The sequence below is a fragment of the Apaloderma vittatum genome, unplaced genomic scaffold, assembly GCF_000703405.1.
Source record: "Apaloderma vittatum isolate BGI_N311 unplaced genomic scaffold, ASM70340v1 scaffold13002, whole genome shotgun sequence".
Classification (NCBI taxonomy): Eukaryota; Metazoa; Chordata; class Aves; order Trogoniformes; family Trogonidae; genus Apaloderma; species Apaloderma vittatum.
Genome location: NW_009701964.1, coordinates 71,838 through 80,580, shown reverse-complemented (window position 1 = coordinate 80,580; position 8,743 = coordinate 71,838).

Below are 8,743 nucleotides of genomic sequence, written 5' to 3'. Positions count from 1 at the left end.
ATATATATATATATATGTATCTATTCGACTCTAATACTATGAGTGGGATTTTCACTATGTCTCTGAGAAGGTAATTTGCCTGCAAAACTACAGCGAATGCAGCTTGCAATTCTCCTGTGAATCAGAGCAATACAAAATTAGTAATGCATATACTGCAGTATATGTTCCTAGGGGGATACTTTTGAGCCATTTCAACTTCAAAAAAAGTGTTTAAACTTCAAGTAACTCATACTTCAATTTTAATACACTCTCTGTTACAGGCATTTAGATGTTTCTGTTGGTAGCAGCTCTCACTGGGACTTTCACAGTTTGTACGCTTCCTTATGCACAGAGCAACTTTGAAGGATCTCTACTCCATTGATTTCAGCCAGGCACGGTTTTCTTCCGAGTTTTGTTTTTTGTTAATTTCAACATAAAAGTAACACAGTTGATGCTGTTTTATACAGTATGTTTATTCTTTTTTTGTTTCAGAACTTAGGAAGTTGTAATCAGTTACCTAATGCGTGGTGCTACCTCCTCTTGAAACGTTGAGTTTCTGTGGCTGCTGGAGTGCCACCTTTCCCTAAGGCATGGAAAGATTTTCTGCCACTTAGGCTGCCTATCAAGCAGGTAGAGGACTGGAATAAGGTGACAAAGAGTAGTAGAAGGCAGTTGCTTCAACTCTGTTAGTTACTTCCCAACAGAGAGAAACACCGTGAGTTAGTTTTAGTTAAGCTTTCAAATGAAACCTGCACTTTTTAAAAAGTAATCTTTCATCTTCTTCAGTCATCCTGGGATGACTGTGCAAAGGATACACAGTACAGGCTGTTGATTTGCATGAGAAATACATGATATTTTCTATGTATAGGCTATGTGAGCTCATAGAGTTAAAATGAATGATAGAAAATCATTGGAAAAATACATGCTTTGGTTACATGTTTGCAGATGAATGTGATACATCCAAAAATTATCTGGTTTGATCTGTATTTAATAAAATACATACTTAACCCAGTTGGTTTTGAAACTTTTTGATTACTGGATATTTTGTTTAATTTGGAACTTCTTGATTTCTGAAAGAATATGTTTACATCTTTGTAGTATTGGTATTCAGACCCTATTGAAATAAGTAACTTAAACATTTGTGACATTAAACATTCTGTTCTGTTAGGTGTGTCTTATGAAGGCTCAATTAAAACAGTTGGTATGTATTAATTTTGAAGAGTGTCTGAACTGCCTCACATAAAGGATACAGGCTAGCTATAGGTTTTAAGAGATGGCTAATCTTATCTGGCACGTGTGTAATAGAAATATGATAAAATCTTTAAAAAGAACTTAAAAGCTCACAGTTTCATTTGTAAATTAATCCATTGCTCCAAAAATTGAACAATTTATGTTACAGTCTATGGAAATATTAAGGAAAGACAAAAATATTGCTATATGGACTTGAGTTTCTTGTTTTATTTTCTTTGAAATAATTATGTTCACTGTATCCCTTTAGGTACATGAAATTGGTGGCCAAACATGGTATTTTGGTTTGTGGAAAGTGCTAGTACCAAAGTAAATGAAGTTGGTGTCTTCTTTGCTGTCTTTTCTGTCTGCTATTGCAAGGTAAAATTAGAAAAAAAACCCCTGAAACCAAACGGTAGCACGGCACTTGTTTTTCGGTTCCTTGCTTCATACATCAGTAAGTCGCACAAAGGCTTAGCAGGAAGAGGCATCCCCTTGGTCAGCAGTGTAAAAACAGGAAGGAGGAAGTCTATTGCAAATCTGGGTTTACTGATTATCAGTTCATGTTTCACTGCAGAGGATGTCCATTAACAGCCATCAGCGCGATCCATTGCTTATACAGCAGAAACAATGACTGCTCGAGCGCTGCTACTACAGAATATGGACCCTGCTTATAGGAAGTAATGTTAACTAACAAACTGTACTCAGCCCTTTCCTGCTCATAGAAACAGGATACTATTAGTGAGAACAATTCACAGAAATTGCACATCCAGGAAAACCAGGCAAGCAAAGCATAATGACTAAACTAAGATTAATAAAATCTTTTCTCTGATTATGCTGTAGCTTGAATTCTGTTTTGTTCTGGCATGTAATGCAATCTTTTAAATAGAGCAGTGAGATGCAGTTATGAAATAAGGATCGCAGAACTGAACCCTAGGTAGCGCCTGGCATAGAAAGGCTGCTTAGGTTTTAAGAAATGTGCTTATTACCGTAACTCTGGTTGAATTACAGGAAACACCTGGACATTATTTTATAAAGCTTTTTAGGGTGTATGCAGCAACCTATATGAAATTACTCCATGGAAAAATCCCTACAAAGTTTGCAGTTTGTGTAAACAGAAAATATCTTTGTATATTGTGGGACAAAGGAGGTTTCTGCACTGTTTCCTGTGAAATTGCAGCTTAAATGGAGTGTGTGATACAGTATCGTGATTAAGGATGCCATGGTCGTAGTCGCGATGACAGGTCTGTTTTAAGGGCAGAATCTTAATTTGCATGGCCAATGATTTGTGCCTGCATCAGTTCCACTGAACTCCTAAAAAATTGTTTTGTAAATATTATTTTATTTTATAACTTTACTCTCTATCTTTCTCTTTCTATATATATATATTTCACAATCAGGTGCACAATGGAGGAAGAAGACAGGCATCTACTGGGCCATGTCTTGAAATGTGTGTATGGGAGCTAGTTGAGAGCATCTCTAGCCTCAGTACAAAATTGACTTTGGTAGCAATATATACATTCTAAATACATATATAAAAATATTGTTATGTTTATATATAAATATAAACAAGCACTCTTTCTTTATTTGAGAGTTGATTTGTGTATTTTAAGTATTACCTCGAAAAATTGAATAAAAATTATATCTCTGGAGGTTTTTTTGGGGGGGCGTTGTGACTTGGTTTAACTGATCAAAGTGATCTGCTAAAGATTTTTTTTCTACACCAATGCTGAATCTAAAGGTCTACAAATGAATCTTTCCTGTTGCATCCCTTGCAGTTTGGAAGTTGTATGGTAGGCTTACATTCCATGTCAAACCTGTACAACTGTTCTGCAGATAATGTGTAATTCCCATCGTCACAGTGTTCACGGAGATGTAACTGATTGGCACTTACCAAGTGGTTATCAGTACCCTGAAAGGAATGTGTGCATACAGTTTTTAATTGCTTCATGTGTCTTATGTAATCAGGAAATGAAAGACTTTGTGGCAATATGGGCAGGGGTGGGGAACCTGCAATTCATCCTAGAATTTGGGTTGGATGTGTGTAAAAAATGGTGGAAGGTGGCAAGTCATTAGTGAGGAGCTATTTTATCCTGCATAGAGATCAGTATTTTCCCTCTATTCTCTGACATGTTATTTTTTGCTATTTTTTAAAAAATAGATAATCTGTTTTAAGAGTCTTTGCTGCTGTTAGAACCTATTTTTACAAATGATTACTAGAGAACTGTTCGCTCTAAAAATTTGCAGTAATTCTCCATAAGTTCAGAGATGTTTCTTTTGAATATAGGTTACAATTAAAAATCAAATCATTACCCGTTTAAAGAAAAAAAACAAACACAGACACAAAAAACAAACTCCCAAACCTTAAAGAAAAAATAAATTTTTTTAAAACCCAAAAAGAATTTGTTAAGTATTTTTTTTGTTATGTATCAGACAGATTTAGTAATGAATTCTGATTTTGCAACCAGCAATTTATATTATCTTCTGAATCATTATTTTCTTGTGAAACTATGGAGCTTTTAATAAAATAAACTCTTCAAGATAATTTTTGCCTGAAGCCCAAGTACCTGAGCATTTCTGCTTACCACTGAAGAGTTGCAGCTATTGCCGTAGATATAAGGGTCAAAATTACTTTAGTTCTCATTCTGATTACTCTTGCAATTCACTTTTCCATGCTAAACTCCCACCAAGTAGATTACAGTGGAAATTGTGTTCAGGTTTCTGATTATTCTCATTTTCTAGTGAGAAGATGACGTAGATGTGAAGATGGGGGATGAGGAGGGGAAGGAACGAATCTGGAGTATTTGCTGAACTCTCAAAAGTATTTTTAGGCTCCTTTCCTTTTACACTTACTAGTCTATATGCATTTCCCCTGCCTACCTTTACAGTAGTCCAGTCAATGTATTATGTTTATTTCTGGGCTTCTGATTTTTTTTTTTTTGCCTGTAGCTTTTTATTTCTCTCCTCCGTAGGGAACTGATCCTTGTTTAAGCCCATATTGCACTCTGGCATTTAGTGACATATGTCCTGGTTGAAAGAAAATATTTATATGAAATGATAGCAGAAGTACATTTTTGAAGTTACCATTCTGAAGTAACCATTTGTGATGAGTTCTGTGATACGTCTATGGGATCTGTCACCATGATAATGTCTTAGAGCGACGTGTGTGGAGTTGCTGTTTTAGGATGGATCTGATTATTTGTGGATAATTGATTTTTTTTTAAGATAATTGATTTTTGAAAATTCTTATTATGTAAAGGGACAGGTGAAATCCATGGCAGGATAGGTTTTACGATTCTTGGCTGAATTTTAGCTCTCTGGAGATCAGCCTTTTGGCTTGTTCAACGGATAGTACTTTTGTGCATAGAATGGTGCCCTCTGGTGCTCCGATAGGGTTTTGCATGTAAACACAAAAAAATTATCAGTGGGATCTGTTAAGCACATGCTTGTCATATCGTGTTTCAGTTTTTAAAATAAAAATTTTATGGAGCTTTGTTATAAAGTAACCTCGTTTGATTTTTTCCAACAGTTGCATATGCGAAAATTTTTCATTTTTTTATTAAGACCCGAATTCAAATGTATAAACTCATAATCTACAAGCAGAAAAGATCAAGGTAAAAATAAGCCTTATTGCATTAAATTGAGCCAATGACAGTGATGTCTTTTTCCTTTGGGTTAAACTGTCTCTGGCTGTTTCTAGGGTGTGGTGGTTTTTTTCCCCCTTCTTTCAAGTACTTTCTGCACTATCTTGTATTTACCTAGATTGGCATTAATATGACTCATATTGTCCAGTTGTTGGGATGAGTCAGAAGAAAAAGCTTCTCTGTCTATAGGCAGAGTTCTGGGAAATAGAGACAAATAATCTGCTGTACATTACCAGAAAAATCCTTGAGCTCTGCTTGTGCTTTTCACGGGTGCCCTGCTTGCCCTATCAATTAGGAATGAAAATAGTACCTTCCCTGATTCTCAGTACTGATGTCTAACTAGTCACTCAAGTTAATGTTCTCTCACTCCAGATTGAAAATTAAGATGATATGTTTCGGGGGTTTTGTGCCAAAATCAAATACAAACTTCTGTCTCCAATGTCAGTGATTTTCTCCTTTTTTTATTTTTCCTTCCTAGTTTGAAGACTCATACTGAGAGAAAGCTTGCTCTTTAGAGTTTCATGATGTGAATCAACATTGGCAATCTCTAGGTTCCCATAGCTATATAGATCACAGGTTGGAAACAATTGTGATATGAACTGATCTTGTCTTTCAGTTTGGCTCTGTTTGAGTTTGTGCTGTATTTCAGAACACAAGGATCCACTTCAGGGGCTCATTAAGCTGAAGACGATTCTCGGGGTTCTTAATTCAGAGATGTATAAATCTAAACAAAAAAAAAATCAAAGAACTGTATATTACACATGTAAAATTTCTCTTGGTGGCCTAGGCATATTTCCTCATTTTTATGACACTTCTCACCGACGTGCATGAAGGTACTTAAAATGAGAGAAAGATTTTTAGGGTAGACATAACTGCATGTAACAATCATCTCCTGAAGAAATGAATCTTCAAGGGTTACCATTTCCACTCCCTTCCCAGCAGGATTCTGTGTGTGTTGTAAATTCTGTTAATGTCGCATTGTAATTTAGAAGAATTAGCTATAGGATACTTTCAGGATTCTGTGCCTCCAAGATATTGGGTTTGCCTGCCAGATAGTTTAACTCTGAAAAGTGCAGAATTGCTATCAGGATTACTTGTGGTGCTTTGATCTGTTGAAATGTATTCAAAGGTAGCAATTACTTTATTTAGGTAAGTGTAGCTAATTTTTGCAATGTATATATGGAAAATAAGCTTCAGTAGCAGAAAAAAACCAGCCCCATACTGCACTATGTGTGATATTCCCAAATCTGTAAATCAGGAGTGCATTGCCTCAGTTATTTGCAGTTTTGAGAAGAAGCCCTATTTCTGTCCGTGGCCACAGATGGTATGGCTGTCTTGAGTACATTTAACACTTTTAAAAACCCCGGTTCTTTGCATCAGACTTCCTTCTGAAACCTCTGAAATACCATGTGTGTATTGTCCTAGAGTGCAGCATATTAAGAATTGTAGTAAACTTGTTTAGCTTGTCTTTACTTCTCACCTAGATCAGAGCTGTGAATTTCTTTTAAATATTGTGGATCATTTCTTTCTTTAAAGGTAAGCAGTTCTGTCTGGAGCTTTTTCTCTAGTGTGCTGAAGGGGGTTGATTTGTCACTGTTACCACAAGATGGAGCTGTCTACATATGCAATTAGTATGGAATCTTTACTACTAGTGACTCTAAAGGAGCTCTGTAAAATCATAGATGACCATTTTATGACTGTCCTTGCAAAAAACCAGTACAATATAGAACATAAAATAATAACTACTATTTTTAATAAGTTAGAGTAATCTTGTGGTCAGGATGTACATAGTATTGATCTTTCCCCCTCAGTTTTAAACATTTACTCCCTCTATGATTTTGAATTAAATATTTTGATAATACCCCTGAGAATTCACAATAAATACTTTATTTCTTACCATTAAACAGAAGTGTTAGTAGCTCAAGAAAAATAATACATACTGATTTTAATAACACTGAATACTGTATTGCCTATGCTACATCGTGTGTGCTTCCAGAATTTCTGACTATATTGTCTGGAATTGTTCAGTAATACTTTAAAGAGAAATCTCCTGATCACAAATTAGTTCTCTCAGTTTTTTAACCGCAGGTCTGCTAGTGTTGGCAGATCTGAAATTGGTAAAAAAATATCAAGACAGCCACTTGAGTACAAACTCAAGTATGGAGTTCTGTTTACGACTTTTTCTTACAGCCTTGTTCTCATTTTAGGTATATTTCGTCGATTACGTTTTACTACTGTTTTCACTTACAGTTATGTTACTCAAGTGTGTTACAAGTACACAGCTATAGATGGGAGTCTCCTCTCTTTGTGATAATGATACTCCACCTTCACTTCCCTTTGAGAATGTTGGAAGGAGACCTAAACTTGGAGACTCCTTCCACCCTTAAATAAAAAGCTCAAGGAAGTAGTAATAATTCAGCTTTGTCCAGTGCAGTATAGATGGTGAGTCCAGCCCATTCAGAGGAAGTGTATGTCCGTATGAAGGCACTGACGCCTCTGGTTCACCTACTCTCTTTATTGTTGTTTTTCTGAGCACTACAACATCAGTTGCTGAACTGTTTCCTCATCCCTTCCCCATTTCTTTACAGGTAGCAGCAACAGGATCTACATGTTTCCCTCTGTGTCTTGGATGCAGAACATTAGGTTGCGTAATGAGAGCTCACTCACTGCTGAGGATGTGTCTTGTAGCTTTGCTTTCTCCCAGGCCAGGCTGCTGCTGCTGCTCCCTCCAGCCAGCACGAGGTGCTGGGTGCAGGTATAGGTCACTCATGGTTTTCCACTACAGCCCTTTAGACCTCAGTCGTCCTGGGCAGCCTTGAGGGGTCCCATTCAGGCAACCTGATGGGAACCTCAGGAGAAGAGACTGACTGTCATGTGTTTGTCCCTTCCAGCTGTCATTTCAAACCGCTGTGGTGGAAAGGGTGAGGGGTGTTTTTCTCTTTGTGAACTACTTCACAGGTCAATGATCTTGTATTTTTTCTCCTGGTGCGCTCTGGAGGAAAGAGCCTGCCTTTCAGTACTGTAGCCTTATTTTCCTTATTTGCTTATTTTCATAAGCAAAAGGGGGATATTCTAGAAATATTTTATTGAGTAGATTTTTCCCTGAGAAAATATCTGTAGCAAGGATGTGATCGGGAATTGTCTTTCTTCTTTTGACGTGTAGGACGGCTTATTACCTTTCTTGTTCCTCTAACTTCAGTTGCTTCTCTGTGTATGTTGTCCAAGGTTCTAAGCTCTTTACCAGCTTGGCAGCTGCCTCTGTACCCAGCACCTCAATGTCCCTCTTGTAGTGAGGGGCCCCAAACTGGACACAGTACTCAAGGTGTGGCCTCACCAAAGCCAGGTACAGGGGAATGATCACCTCCCTACTTCTGCTGACACCACCATTCCTGATCCAGGCCAGGATGCCATTGGCCTTCTTGGCCACCCAGGCACACTGCTGGCTCATCTTCAGCCAGCTGTCCACCAGCATCCCCAGCCCGCCGTCCCTAGCCCCCCCCCAGCCCCTCCCCCTCAAGCCTGTAGCACTGCTGGGGATTGGTGTGGCCGAAGTGCAGGACCTGCTATCAATTACGCTGCTGTATTGATAAATCAAATTTTGGAACTGCTTATGCCTTACCTTTCGGAGGGGGGACTTCATACCTTTGATTTCCAGCACAATTCTCTGTAATACCTCTTCTCTTGCTTCCTCTGGTAAATTCTAATGCTTTGAATTGCAGGAGTCGCATTTTCCCGGTGTAGAAGTGTGCCCTTGAATCATGTTAGTAAAACAATCCCCAAAGCCCCGATTTCCTGGCTTGTATGAGGAACAGTGTGGGCAGCAGGAGCAGGGATGTGGTTCTGCCCCTGAGCTCAGCCCTGGGGCGGCCTCACCTCGAGCCCTGTGTGCTGGG